General features: G+C 39.2%; 1 long non-coding RNA gene across 1 annotated transcript in view; it reads right to left on the reverse strand.

Moving 5' to 3' along the window:
• The window catches only part of LOC125964470 (uncharacterized), a 111,201-nt gene extending 96,189 nt beyond the window's left edge, over positions 1-15,012 (reverse strand). Inside the window, exon 1 of the long non-coding RNA XR_007477519.1 lies at positions 14,960-15,012. This is a non-coding gene — a long non-coding RNA (uncharacterized LOC125964470). The remainder of the gene's footprint in view (positions 1-14,959) is intronic.
• Between the last annotated feature and the right edge of the window lie 960 nt (positions 15,013-15,972).

Below are 15,972 nucleotides of genomic sequence, written 5' to 3' on the forward strand. Positions count from 1 at the left end.
AATTGTTTGCCCTGAATATTTTCATGAATGTGAATGAGAGGAGGGAATGCCCTAAGGAAGAGCATCTCTCCTCTTGCATCTTCTGCTTCTTTGGGGGATCACTGGCATTTGTTTCCTATTGACTAGATGATTTTTGTTCTCTCAAATATCCACAGACAAGTGCTTTGGGCCTGGTTGAAGTCAGATGTCCCAGAGTGCGTGTACCAGAGATGGGCCTCTAGTAGGGGACTGTGAGAAAGTATTGATCCTGGGCTTCCCTGGTGGCACAGTAGTTAAGAATCCGCCTGCCAATGCAGGGGACACGGGTTCGAGCCCTGGTCCGGGAAGATCCCACATGCCGCGGAGCAGCTAAGCCCATGTGCCACAACTACTGAGCCTGCACGTCTAGAGCCTGCGAGCCACAACTACTGAGCCCGTGTGCCACAACTACTGAGCCCACGCACCTAGAGTCCATGCTTCGCAACAAGAGAAGCCACCGCAAGGAGAAGCCCACACGCCACAACAAGGAGTAGCCGCCACTCGCCGCAACTAGAGAAAGCCCGTGCACAGCAATGAAGACCCAACGCAGCCAAAAATAAAAACAAATAAATAAATTTATAAAGAAAAAAAAATAAAGTATTGATCCCATTTAGTGTGGGGTTCATTTTCTATCTTGGGTGTCCAATGACTCCTAAGCCTTGCACTGATGGCCACAACTCTGGCCATCGCCCCCTCAGCCTTTTGTGCTCTGCATGCCCTAACTTCTGCCCAGTCCCCCAGGGCACAATGTTTTCCCCCCTCTGCCTGGATCCTGCTTCCTGCTGCCCCTCCTAAAGGTTTGGCCAACACCATACACTTGAGGCTGGGCAGTGACACATCAGGAGACCGCTGAGTGGTAGAGCAAACACATAACTCCACCCTTGGACAAGATTCTCTCCAGGCCTTTCACGTGGTTCCTCCAACTGTCTAAACTCTGTCATGACATTGTCACCTGAGAAGTCACTGAAAAGGTGCTGCTTTCAAAACATTTGCTCTGGAGAGAATAACTACCTGGTATATCTCTACTAGCTAGGCTCTGCTCTCCATCCCCATGTCCTTTGGGTCCCTGACTCTCCCCCTCCTGAGCTGGGCTTGGTGTCACTCCACACAGGTGCACAGCCTCTCAAACACTCAGCACACTGTGCTGAGGCTGTTGGAACCTTCCAGGAGACTGGGAGTTCTCAAACATGAGTGCACATCAAAATCACCTGGAAGATCTATTCAGCTTCCTGGGTCTCTTCCCCATGGATTGATTCAGGATGGGGACAGGGTAGGGCACGAGCATTTGCATTTGTAACAAGTTTCCAGGTGATGCTGATGCTGCCGTTCCCGGGACCACACTTGAAAACCACTGTGCTTTCCTTGTATCAATTGAGCTTGGTGTGCTCGAGCTCTCCTTTATATAACACGATACCTTTTCTTTTTTTTCCGTTTGCCTAATTGCCTACTGTTTTCAATTTATATTTTCCTTTTTCTGTTTCCTCCTCTCTTGCCTATGCCTTGGGTCTTCCAGTAACCCTGCTGGGCTTGGTTTAGCTCTGCTCACAGCAAACAGGACAACAATGGTTCCCATCTCTGGCTCCATTATGTTCACCTCTAAAGTATCAGATGTAGTTGCACATTCTCCCAGGCAAACTTATCTGTGATATTTCAAGTGTATTTCATGGACCAGAATAAACTGGCATATTTGAGCAAAGCCCTGTTCTGGCTCTATTAAAGTATAAAAACTGGCATGAAAATCAGGTCTAATGTAAACAGGAGGTTATTATTACTTAGAATCCTATAATGTGCCCATCATATGGATCTCTAGCACATTTGCAAACCCATTTTTACATAATTATGTGAAGAACATGTATTTTATATGAGATGGTGAAATTAAATACAAAATAGAGCATTTTGAAATGGCTGTAATGTTTTAAATGAAGAAATGAAACTGTTTCGAGACATATGCAGGAGAGAAAATTTATAGACAGCAGTTTTTAAGAAGTTCTATTAATTCCAAAGAAAACACAGGATGAAAATGAAATATGCAAAGAATAAAATAAGAGGTCTCCCATAAAGATCAGTCTATGTGATTCAAGTGGCTAGGCTGCCTCCTAACCGTGTGAATTTTACAATGTGATGCTCACCCATATTAGCATTTCAAGGGCACAATACTTTTGTTACACACTGTTGCGACTGCAGTAATCTGTCCCTTCCTTCTGCTCTCTAATCTCCGGAGGCTCCCAAAGGGAGGAGGATATGGCTGGCTGGTGAATCTTGTCCCTACACCTGTGCCAACCAAGCCTGGTATTTTCTAACCAGTTGCTGGATATTGGTGGAAAAATTAAAGGTACAAATCAAATTCATCTTGTACCCATTCCATTCAGAAAGCATGCAATTTATAATGCAGCTTTTGGAATTGCAGAGTACTTTATTCCATCCCAGAGACTCTAGTGTAATGTCCTACACAAAGGTTATTTCCAGCAAAGCTTACAAAGATCTAAATAAATTTTAGATCAAATGGAAAGACTCAAAAAGCATATATTCTCATTTTAAAATTTAATAGTAATATTTTGTTTTTAATTTTTTCATGTAACATGTCTCCTTACATAAGCATAAATGTATGTGAAGTTGTTTTACAAACTTTAAATTGCTATATTAGTTATTTTTACAATTTGCCTTTCATCCAATTTGATCCTCAGTTGTACTGTGCACCTTCTTCCGAGTAGGTGAGCTGGAGATCCACCTATGTGCACAATCTGTTCTGGGGGAGAAAGAGAATTATATTTTCCCCATATCCTAGAGGGAGTTCTTTGGGTGTGTTCTGTAACACCTCCCTTCAGCGGTGCCTGCAGCCTGACTTCGGGAGAATGAGGTCAAGAGCAGCTCCAGTGGGAGTTGCTCTGTTGCTTTGACATTGAGAGCTGTGGATCTGAGACCAGGTGGAGAAAATGCAGGGAAGCTTCCCAAAGTTTGTTGGTGGCTGATGACATGGGCCAAGTGGTACCCGAGGCTGGGAAGGTCCCAATCCTTTAGCAGGATCAGGCTGTATCTCTTGACCCTGTTCTACAAACTGAGGACAACTAAGAGTATTTTCCAACTGGGAACAGGTAAAGGAGGTGATCATAGGGGTTATATGGATGGAACATGAAATAGCACTGAGTCACAGCACGAGAGTACTTTTTCCTCTTAAATTTCTTTCAGCCTTCATTAAGCAAATAGAAAAGAAGCCCTAGAGGTTTCCTAGCCTAAGATAAAGGGACCCAATGGAAAGGATGGGAATAAACAAACATCTTCTCAGCTGCTTCTCATCTACACTCCCTGTGGTTGACTTTCCACATCCTGCTGATGAAGAATGCAATGCTCCCAGCTAAAGACAGAGGAGCTAGGATTTGAACCCAGAATTCTGGTGTTATCTGCATTTATTTCTCCATCTCCCTCTGATTCCCCTTCTGCCTGGACTTTCCATCATGGTAGACAGAGATGTCTGCTTCTATAACTGGTGCTACTCCAATGGGTACATGGAGATTTAAGTCCTGGGGATGCTAACACTTCCTTCTCAAAGACCTTTTCAATCATCTCTAATAATCTGAGCACAATTCCTCAGGCCAGCTGGCCCTAGAGATGAGCATTGAGTCATGATCTAAAAGAGGCACAGGGTCTGATTTGGACTACGGTAAATGCATCTACAAGGGGGTACTCGTCATTCTACATGGAGTAGGTTTGCAGTCCGGTGGCTGCAGACCAGCATATAAAGATATTGCAGTGGCCCAATGTGCCAAGGGAATGTCTTTTCACTTCTTGGCAAAAGAGGGTCACCAAGAATAAGATTCTGGAAATATATAGGTTCAAAGAAGCCACATTTCTTCAGTGCAATAGGAATTGAGTACATAAGACACCCATAGAAAACCACATGGGGTAGGAAATCTTCTTCAGAAACTGTTGCTTAATGTCAAGACTAAACAGTTGGGCCCCAGGAGATGCTAGTCAACCATCCCCCAAACTTCCACTACCACCACTTATGTTTCACGGATATAAGCATGTGCGTGCATGCATGCACACACACACACACACAGACACACACACACACAGACACACACACACACACACTATCCTGATCTAGTTTCAGTTTTATCCCTGGGGATCATATGATGCCCAAAGGCTGATGTAGGCACTCACCCCTCAAAGAGTATACAGATTCCTTTGAAAGGGAAAAAAACAAAAAACAACGAAAAATATTATGGCTCCCTCCCCAGTCTTGACAGATTCAGTTTATTGTTACATAAATATGCATAAACATGAAATTGTAACTCCTTATGTCTGAAGTGCTCTATATCCATAAACAAAATAAGGTTATAAAGAAAAACAAGTATGTAAGATTATAAAAGAAATTAATAAATCACTTCTCTTCAATATAATGGCTAATATTAGTTTATTGAAACCATATTACTGTTCCCCATGTGAATGTGGTCTGACTGGAAGGGCACAGCTTCTATGGTGTTGTCACATCACCACTGCTTTGTGCTCTGTAGAAATTTATTTTTTTTCACTCTAGTTCTCTATTTAAACCACTCCACAACCCTTAATGTTACAGACACTTCATTGGCACAAACACATTATTATCTCCATATTTAGTCTGTCTCTGTTGCTCCCTGAATAATGTCCTACAATTAAAGTAATACTAGTTGAAAAAGCACTAACTTGATAGTAAATACCATCACAACATGGTCATCCAGATGATCAAGAATACACTCAGATCCATTCTACTTAGATTACCACTGCAATAAAAACACACAGAACACAGAACATCTCACTCAAGGAAATTCACCAGCCCTCAAGAATATACTCAGAGATGCAGATTTGAGAACAATGAACTTAGCTCAGAGGTGTCTAAAAGACAGAATCCATACCCTACAGACAGACACAGGGTCAGACATCTCTAGATTCAAATTCCACCTCTATCACTTTTATTTTTGTGATTTTTAGGCAAGGTGTTTATTCTTTCTTAACCTCAGTTTCCTCATCTGCAAAGCCACAAGAGCAGCCCTTCTAAGAACACAACAGTATGGATAAAATGAGATGATGCTGGTCTAATATTTAATACGGTAAGTCCTCAATAAGGTTAGCTATTTCTACAATTTTAGCAACACTCATTCAGCAAATGTTTGTTGCGTGTCAAGCACTGGACTTTATGCTGGGGGCTCAGAAAGAAAAAGCAGAGTTTACATCCTCAAGGGGATCAAAGTCTGTGTAAAGCACCTGAGAAGACAGGACAGTGGGACCTAAGTGCCACACGCTAAAGAAATGCTCTAAATATACTTATTGACTGGGGATTGGTTGTCAATCAGCTGCTTTCTTGCCAATTTTAAACGGCAATACAGTCCAATCTTGAGAAGTTTGTGAGGGCAACACACAAGGATGTAAGTGAGGTTTACCACGGGTTCTGAAACAGGTAATCATTGACACGTTTGGAACTTCATGATTTCCAGGAAAAGGGAGTGAGCTGGAGTCCCACCCTGACACGATTTAGGGTCCCAAAGCTCCCCAAACCTCTGCAAGCAACACATGCCATGGCAAGAGCTTCCTCAATTGTTACATACAAGGAGAAAATGTGTCTCGATTTTGTAGTTCACTTTTGCTTTGAACCAGAACCATTCTTTTCCTCTCTCACTTTTATTTTGAAAATTAAAGCTCAGGAATGTTGGATACTGAAATGAAATGTCCTTCTAGAAAGTTTCCAGCTTCAGTGCCATAATGATCTCAGCAATGGGCCCCAGTGAATGCTAAGTTTTCAAACTCACAGCAAGACTGCAGATTCTGATCTTTGATATTCTGTCATTCCACTCTGCTTATTCAGAAAATGGATCCATCTGTAGGTGCAAAATGCAGTTTTCAGGAAAACGGCACCTCAAAATATTCTGACACAATGTTCCATCAGCAGTCCTTATTGTTAGACAAATAAAGACCATGAAGAGCCAAGAAGACCTGCTGACATCTGCTCAAAACCTGCACCCGCATTTCCTTGTCTCTCCTAGCATTAACTCAAGCTAGAATTCATTTAGGTAATTCCTTAAGCTCAAAACACTTAGCATGTCACATTTCCACCAAGCCTCATTTATATAATTAGTGCTAACATATGGCCCACAATCAACATCGGAGATTTGGAATCATTTTTAGCATGCCGTTAGACCTGAAGGGGTATGGATTCAATATGGAGGGAAGGGAATTAGGCATGCAAATTCCATTTGCAATAACAAGAGAGTAGCAATGGAAATGTACCCCCAAAAGGTTCAGCTGCTAATCACATAGCAAGCAGAAAGAATTACATTCTTAATAACCTTCACCAAGTGCAATAAAAGGAAACAGAAGTTTGTTTTATGGGATGCTTTTGGTTACTATTGCTCCCCCTAAACTCAGAAGTATTTTACAAACCAGTGCTACCAACTAAGATCACCTCAACAGAATTCTCCCGTGCAGAGTCGGCTTACAGTATCTGAATCAAGACATCCTCTTGGCATCATTCACTAAGAGTTCATAGCCAACACTGTATGATTTACAGCGATCATTCTTTCCCTGGATTGCACTCAGTGGTCTTCCTATTCACGTTTCACTGAATTCTTGTTCCAAAACTTGGTAGCCCAAGTCTACTCTTATTCCTTTCATTTTTTTAGTAGTTAAAAAGCTCTGAGATGATGGCGGATACAAGAAAAAGTATGGCTAATTGATGTAGCCAGGCTCTAGAGTCTTCATAAATCAAAAATTGAATCCATAAGTTAATGGAGAAAGAATTTCCCTAAACCAACACACCTCATTTTTTCTCATAAATCAATATCACTATGCTCTTGATAATAATACTCACCTACACATGCCAGGCAATATAGCGCAACAAATGTAATACCACTTGATCCTCACAAAACCCCTCAAGTTGAAATGATCTTGATTTCACAGATGGGTAAACTGAGGTCTCCTGATCTCAGGTCCCTCAAATCGTAATGGAAGAGAAATACACAGCTTGTGTTTCTAATGACTATGCTATTCTGCTACCAAGTTCTTAATTCCTTGTATACCTTTGAATTCTCTATCTTTCAGCCTCCATGGTTAACTAGCCGTCAAGTCTTGTTGACTCTTAACACCAGAATTACTCAAATCTGTCTGTTCATCCCAAGTTACCTCATTAGATTAGGGCCTCATTATCTTAAGTACAAATTAGAGTAAATAAACACTAAGATCCATTTCAAATTTAAGGTTTGATGCATCTATTTGTTGCTTTCTAGATGGTATCTTCCCAACACTTGATAAACAGAGCTACAGAACTGCGTGGTTTATTATTAGTTCTCAGTACCTCGTGCAATAGTGGCCCCCAGGAGGTGTTAAAATGGACAAATATCTAGATGAACCAGGAATTATGAAACCTGGGTTCAATCTCATTTTTACCACAAAACAGATGTGTGAGCTTGAATAAATCACTTAACTCTTCCAAACTTAAATGAAAACATCTGTAAAATGAGGCTATAGGACCAAAAAAATCTAAGAAAGCTTCCACATCAATACGACCGAATCATTCCTGTAGTACAGAATCTCTGTCTTCCCTTTGGGAAAAAAGTTTATAACCTTCAGCCTGGGATCCTGATTAGCCACACTTTCTTCCCATGGGAATGTTTGATGATACACAAAGAACCACAAGTGCAAAACCTGGAATTACCCCAAAGGTTTGGGCCTCCCAACCTTGTAAACTGGGCAGTTACTTTAGGTAAATGTCAGTCTTAGCTTTGAAAGGAGTTGGAAGCTAGATTCAAGACTTTTACATGCTGGTCTAGGAATGAAGTATTTGACAGTCCACAGGAAAATGAGGCAAAGATAAAAACAATAGTAGTAAAATTTCCATCAGGCCATATTTATTCAGTGTAAAGGAACTTCTTTTGTTCTATGATTCTTCATTTTTGCATTAAAATCATTGAAGAAATAATGAGGTTTTTTGAAAATATCCTTTGACATAATAAACAATTTGGCAATCCAAAGTTAGTCCAATATCTCCAGGAATGCCCAGGAAGGCTCCATTTCCCCTAATAATCACTTATTCTAATTTTGTTTATGATGACTTCCCCACATAGGGTACCATATAGGATACTATATGCTTCACCTATGACTATTCTTTTCTCTCTTTCAGGGTCTATTAGCTCAGAAGTGAAACCCCTTTAAATTCATCTCCATTCTAAAGTATCAGCAATAAATAAATTTTATATATATATATATATATTTTTTTTTAAACAAGGTGTTAGTACAAGAAGGGGATTCCATTATAGCATGGGATGATAAGCAACTTAAAATTTAATGTTGCCTGGCTTTGTTCTTAAAAGTCCTTTGGGCAACTCCATCTCAGATAATTCTTCACTGTCCTTCTTCTCTACCTGGTTCCCAGTCCTCATTTTCTCTCTAAATTCCTACACTTCTCACAAAGAACATATCAGATGAGGAAACTTAAATGCTCCAAGAGGTTGACTAACTTGCTAGAGTTGACAAAGTCAGTAAGGGACAGAATCAGACCCCAAAGCCAGAGCTGCGTAACTACAGAGCCCATGCTGTCCCTGGGTCCCATCACTGTCAAGTAGCAGAATGAAATCCTGGGTCCATGCCTTTCCCCCAGTATGTGGTAAGTTAGATTGGCTGCTTATACTGGGAACGCACATAGGCAGGAACTCAGCTGGGTCCAGCTAGAGGAGGGTGCCCGGCAGGATAGTGCCATAGAGAAGCAAGACAAGGAAACAAAAAAACATAGGAAAGGAATTAGATGGAAAAGAAATCTGAGTTGTTACTTAGCCAGGCAGTTCACTTGAATGATTATTTTGAAAACTAAAATGATATAAAATCCTTCTGATCCTCTTATCCCGTTGTAAAATATAACAGAAAATGGGATTAACTGAGATCTTTAAACAAAAGACATAGCTCCTCCTTTTCCACACTGCATCTCCTCTCCACACTGTCAACATCACAGACCTGGATCTTAGTCCTGAGAGTTTTTTGAGCCAATGTAGCCATTCCCACCCACAGATCTGCTCCCGTTATTTCCATGGCTGAACATAAGGGACTATTTGGTATGAAATTGTCAAATGCAACTCCTTTGTACTATGAAAACATGAACCCACACGCTACAGCTTTGACTGCAGACACAGACCACTGCCACCATTTAAAAGGAGACGTGTCTGTCTACATTACTGCCAATGATGACTTTTCTTTTCTCCCGAAGTCAGCCAGAGAGTGTTTCAGAGCTCACTTGAACTCTTACACTGCCATCCCCAAAGTTCATTTACATAATAAAGTTAAAGTGGGCTTAAATGAGAAAAATTGTTTTGATGAGAATCATAAAATTTATCTAAAACGAGTGCCATTTGCTTATAAGGAAACGCATGGCACAAACTGTTACTGGTGGGTATAGATTGCACTGTGTTTAACATTCCTCCACACATGTGTGCATGTATGTTAATATCATACTCAAACCACATGTGTTCATGTATGATTACATAAAGGCATTTGTGTGATAATAATGTGCTAACGAATTAACTTCCAGGATTAGAAGAATGGGAACCCAGGGTTAACTTTGTTGGTTGTGCAAATAGGCTCATCAGCTATGATGGTTTCCATGGAAGAATTTAAATTCTAAAAATCATTATCAGAACAGTTAATCTGAAACTAAAAAGTGCTGCATATAGGCTTGAAAACCAGAAACAGTGTTCATCAAAATTGGACCCTAATGAAACTCTTTTTGATTAGAATATTTAGGAAGAATTTACCTTTTCTCTGACCTGATAAATATTTCCTATGGCAAAAGAAAAAGAAGCCTGGCTTTATCGTAATTTAAAAGGACGATTTAAGGCAGTTTGCATTTGTCACCCCTGTAAAACTATAGAACGGTTTGGCAGTTTTTCAAAAAGTTAAACATAAAATTAACATATGATCCAGCAATTCCATTTCGAGGTATATACCCAAAAGGATTGAAAGCAGGGACTCAGACACTTGTACATCAGTGGTCACTGCAGCATTATTTACAGTAGCCAAATGTCCATCAACAGATAAATGGATAAACAAAATGTGATAGATACACACAATGGAATATTATGCAACCTTAAAAAAGAATGTAATTCTGATACATAGTACAACATGAGTGAGCCTTGAAAACATTATGCTTAGTGTAATAAGCAGACATAGAAGGAAAAATATTGTGTGATTCCACTTGTATGCAGTACCTAGAACAGGCAAACTCATAGGGAAAGAAAAGTAGAATGTAGGTTACCTGGGGCTGGGGAAAGATGAATGGGGAGTTATTATGTAATTGGCACAGAATTTGTTTGGGATGATAGAAAAGTTCTGGAAATGGACAGGGGTGGTTGCACAATACTGTGAATACACTTTATGTTATCAGTTGTACATCTAAAAATGGTTAAAATAGTAAATTTTATGTTATGTGTATTTTATCACAATAAATAAATATATATATATTAGTCTTTCTGAGTTCAGAGTTATTAAAGCTTAGGATCACAAGACAGTGAGTGATTCTGTCTGTAAATTATTACTTTTTTTTAATTGGAGAGAAACAGAATATCTACTGGGCTGAAAATAAAAAATAAATCTATGGAGGAAAGAAAAGGCGAGCTGTTCCCTAAAATCCAATCATGGATCACTGAAGTCCTAGGGATCTAAAAGGACAATATACCATTCTTTAACAAATTCCATAGAACAATGAAGACTCTAGGGCTATAGCAGAAATTTTGAAAAGGAGAGGGAAGGTGGATTGTAGACATAAAAGTGCCAGTGTGATGCTTCTGAACTATAAAAAGGTAAATTTCATATGGTCCCAATTAAACCTGGGAGGGTGCCTTGCCTCTCTTCCTACCCTCACCTTAATATTGGCCCAGCCAAGGTTGATCTGATCACCTCTCAAGTCGTCTACCTCTCCCTCCAAAACAGCACCTCTACCTGCACATCATGAACAGTGTGCATGTGTGGGTGTGAGGGGAAAGGTGGGAGGGAGGAGGTTAGCTCCGTCTATATAGGGGCCAGGCAGTAATGTAACAGATCCCGTTGATCACCAGTAAGTATGTTCACCCTTGTCACCTCTGGTCACCTCAAGGTTTAGTTTGGAGATTACAGATGCAGTGTTGCCACTCTTCTGATTTTCCCAAAAGAAGCCAGAAATCTGGACTGGGATTGAAATCTGTTAATTTTTTAAATGTTGGCTCAATTTTTTAAAACACTGTGCATGCCAAATAAAACATCTGTAGACCCAACTCCCTCCACCCAGCTGCCAGTATATATCCCTCTGCTGTATACAGATGACCCAACTACAGTGAGCAATTGCCTGAATAAATGTTTTGATGCAGCCTCCAAGCAGATTTAGAGTTTCCTTTCTACGTGAAACCACAGAGGAATGAGAGTCTTTCCCATCCTCCACATAACCCCTGCCCTCCCTCCCCCCACCTTCCCTTCTTCATTCCCTTTAGCTGATATGGGCCCTAAGATTTGCCTTGGGATCTTGGAATGGAAACAAGTTCCATATCATTCAGGGCATACGTGCATTTGGGTGGCGAGGTGTTGCTGGCAAAGTGAGGTAAGGATGGAAAACCAGATAAAGAGGGACAGGGTCTCCACTCACCCTTGGAGTGAGGGCAAGTTCTGGCACCTGGGTAGGCTCTTTGGGTAAGAGTTACTTGTGTTAATAGGCCCTCTTCAGCTTACTGCACTGCACACAGAAGCAAATTCACATCCATATATTGAATCAAATTGAGTGGCCACTAGTTGTTTCTGGCAGAGAATAGAGAATTGTTATGGAGAAGGATAAAAGGACAAAAATAAAGAGAGGAAGGAAGACAAGAGTTTATTTTTCATTTCCATATGATATATGTTTTACTAGTTATTAAAAACCAGGCATGCCTCAAATGAGACAATTACTTTTCGAAATGATATCCTTAAATTATACGAAAAGATGAATCTTACATTCTTTTATAGACAATAGTCAAGAAAGATTTATTTTTACTTCTCATGACAGCTTCAACAGTCATAGAAGACTAGCACTGAAGATTTACCCAGACTCCTTGTAGATATTTAACCCAGGGATGGCCTCTTCTCTTGGAATTTTGGCAAAGAACACCCTACACACTCCAGAGCATTTAATTAACTGGAGACCATTCTCAAGTACACTTAATTATAGGTCAGTATTCTGACTATATAAATCATGGAAAAGGAAAGGAAATGACACAAAAGCCCTAGACTAATATAATTTATAGCTATCTTAACAAACACAAGGAAAGAATGGTACTGTGCTATAATTAAAGATTAGGTTAGTGCCAAAAATCATAACTTTCTTCCTGGCTTTAAAAGCAAATGTCATGTTAATGATAGTTAACTTCTGATTACGCAGGGATGATTATATATAGTTTGTGGATTATCTATGCCCTCGTTTTCTTTCCATCTTCCTCATGTTGCTTTATTGCTAATTAATCCCTCTATCAGAATTCTGATTAAGGAAAGGAAGAGAAGTAGAAAATCAAATTAGTCATTTGGGCTGATCGTTAGCTGCCTCGGATAAGAGTCTTGGTTAAGCTAATGTGAAAAAAATGCCTTTCTGGACTTGTTCTTGATAGTACTTCCTGACTTTTTAACTAAGAGTATCTGAAGTTGAGCATCCTGAGAAGGTTAAATATTATGTTGTAGATTATAGTCTTGAGATATTTTTATTTTATTGTGTGACCTGAGGTCCCAACACATAAAATTAAGAAAACGTCTTCACTCAGTATATTAGTTTATAAAACAAACAGAATCTCAAGAATAATTCTGTACCCCAATCACCATCACACATCTCAAAATTATGATGCTAAATAAGAAGGATTTACACCTATGCCGTATCCGGTACAAGCGTGGACAGGGTGATACAATTTAGAAATGAAAAATTCAGAAGAGTGCTTCTAGAATATAATTTTGAGACCCTAAGAGGATTTTTTTTAAATGGTACATTGTGGCTCTTTAGAAACCACACTGTTTCCAAACAGTTAAGCTCCAGAAGACGTCCAGATCCTCTCAAATAATTATTCAATTGGTGTATTCCCCTAAAATATGAACAAAATTCACCTACTCTGTGCCAATTCATCAGTGATGAAATCAAGAAGATTAACACCGAGCAGAAACAATGAGACTCTGTCAATAGGCCTGCAATGAAAATCAGCCAGCAGACGGCCCTGCATCGCAGCTCAGTCAGTATTATGCCATATCAGCGTCGTCACGTAAGAAGGTAAAAACAATCCAGTTTCTGAATCTAGACAAGTTCCGCTCATCCTGCCAGGCCTGCCTGAGGACACCCATCCATCTCCCAACGTCAGTCATCTGACCCTAGCAAATGGCAGCGCAGTCCAATTCCTGAGGATTATGAAAGATCAACACAAACCTGGTCGTTTTCCAATATCTACCTATAGAGTTAGAGGTGCAGATATTTCCACACATTGACAACAGATCTTTAAAAGTCAACTCACTTCTGTGAAATCAGAGGAGACTGGAGTTGCAGGCTGTGGCGATTAAAATTAAAAAGGCACAAAGCTTGGACAGGGTCAGTTCCAGGCTTTCATACTGCCTTAGGTTTCATTTTGGGTTTTTGTTTTTCTTTAAGGCATGGTAATTTTGTTTGTTTGCTTTGGAGGTCGTACACCTATGGCTTTCCAGAGAGGGAAAGGAATGAAGTGCGGTTTTCTCTTGGTAACTATTGGAGCTCAGTGGGATGTATACATATAGAATGACATAATGCCTTTGTTCTATACCTAAATGTAACAAAGCAATTTGACTTCTGCTTAAAACCTGCAACAGGGTATGAAAGTGCCTTATGGATTAAATTAGCCAGCTACAGCCCATTACTGAGCTTTGTGAAGAAAATGACAAACATTAATAAACTTCCGCCTTTCAAAAACACCTACCTCTGGAAAACATAAGTTAATGCAGTCACAGTCCAAAAGGAATGGAAACCAATATTATAATACCACATGATATGGTTTGTTAAACACTTCAAGTCTTTAGGGTGCTTTTCGGAACTGCAAAATATTTCTGTCATCTCCCCACTGTAATTTGGTACTCCAAAATACCATTAACTTTTAAATGTACCAATTTGCTTTATGCTGCTTGATAAATCTTATTTGTCATTCACAGACTCTAAATTCATTTTATACCTTATGATAGCTCACTTAAAAACTTTTTCCAGTGCAGCAAATTCCTCAATGATATTTGGTCCTAACAATACAGGAATACAGCCAGGCATTTTCTTCTTTGACATTAAAATGGATATAATTATTTATGGTAGGAAAATTATTTATATTTTGATTATGGAAGCAACCAAAGAACTTACTAAAACTCAGTATAGCTATAGCCTAAGAGGTGTGAAATTATTAGTTTCATGCATTAGACCACAAAAGGACAGAAGTTTCTATTAACAGAGACGTCCAGCTTATTCAACCACAGTTTATAGACCAAGACCAAATCCAACTTAATAAAAGTAAGAAATTCAGAGTGTACGGTATATTCCCTCAGCAGACATGTAAGTAAGAAAGACAAAAGCAGTTTAAATCTTCAAAGTCATCTAAACAATACGTTAAAAAGAGCTATTCTTACCAGAAAGGTCTTCCAGATTATCTCTGGGTTATGTTGATTCAGGCTGAGATGTGCGGGTAACTTTTCCACCCCTCAGCCAGAATGGTAGGCGAGCAGTCATCAGACTGACAACCATTAATGCATGGCATCTGATTTTTCACACCGGAGAGAGCCACAATGGAATGGCTTTGCCTTTTCCCTACTCTGGCTAGCTAAGACCAAGGACACAGCTGACTTTCACAAGTCATGATGAACACAAAAAAGCAGACAATACCTTTTGGCAAAATAACAATTGAAATCACTCCATTATTTATCATTATGTCCTTCAAAGGGAACTTACTTCACTGAGAAGCCGGGAAGTCTCTTAACAAGACAAAAACGTCTTTCTCTGAAGGTTCCAAGGGTACTGAAAAAGTTTTCTAGTCTCTTCTTTAGAATGTATGTAGTTTATTACCTTATTGGAAAATACAAAGAAATATAAATGGATATATACATGTTTATGTGTACTTCAGTTTAGAACAGCAACATTTTGTTTTTTAATGTTTTATCTGATGCTTTCTTACTAGATTATGTCTTTATATGCTACAACACAAAAATAAAGGGATTGTGAAAAAAGTGGTCATAAACCTATTTATGGATATTTTATTTTTTCAAATAAATTGTTTTAAAATGTGTTAAACTGGCCATTGTATAAGTAAGGCTTCTCGTCTTCTAGAGCTTTCATGTCTCTGAGTGTTCTAGAACCATCCTGCTCTTGACAAGCTCAGCTATGGATACACACGCTAGGTGTGGTCCCAATTCGCTCTAACCACCAGTCCACACTGCTGCTCCTGGCTGGAAGAGGTAAAAACTCTACTCAAAGACAAGACTGTGAAAGGACAGTGTCACTAAGAAACTAACAAGACTACCAAGATACTCAATTTTATTTAAACTGGCTTCTGAAAAATTCCTTATCAGTGTTCAAAACAACATTTAGGATATTTTTTTTTGAAAGCTTAGAAAAACCATGTAAAACGTAAAATATTCTTTCCTAATACTTTCATAATTTAAACATTCATTACTTTCATGAAGATCTGTAAAGAAAATCTGAAGTGAAATACTATTGTTATTGGTCTTCCTCAATCGAAGGTCAAAAATTCTACTTTAAGAGACTGAAAAGATGTACATATTTTACCCTTGCTTTGTAAAAAAAAAGATTCATATACAGGGAAATAACCTTAAATTGTTTATCTCTTTAATTATGCACCTTCTTTCTTCCTAAAAATTATTTTTCCCTAATTTATGACGTTATGGCTTCACACTGAAAAGTAACAAATCTGAATCATACTTCATTTAAATTTTCTGAAAGAACAC

Source organism: Orcinus orca, chromosome 5 (assembly GCF_937001465.1).
Source record: "Orcinus orca chromosome 5, mOrcOrc1.1, whole genome shotgun sequence".
In the NCBI taxonomy this organism is placed as follows: domain Eukaryota; kingdom Metazoa; phylum Chordata; class Mammalia; order Artiodactyla; family Delphinidae; genus Orcinus; species Orcinus orca.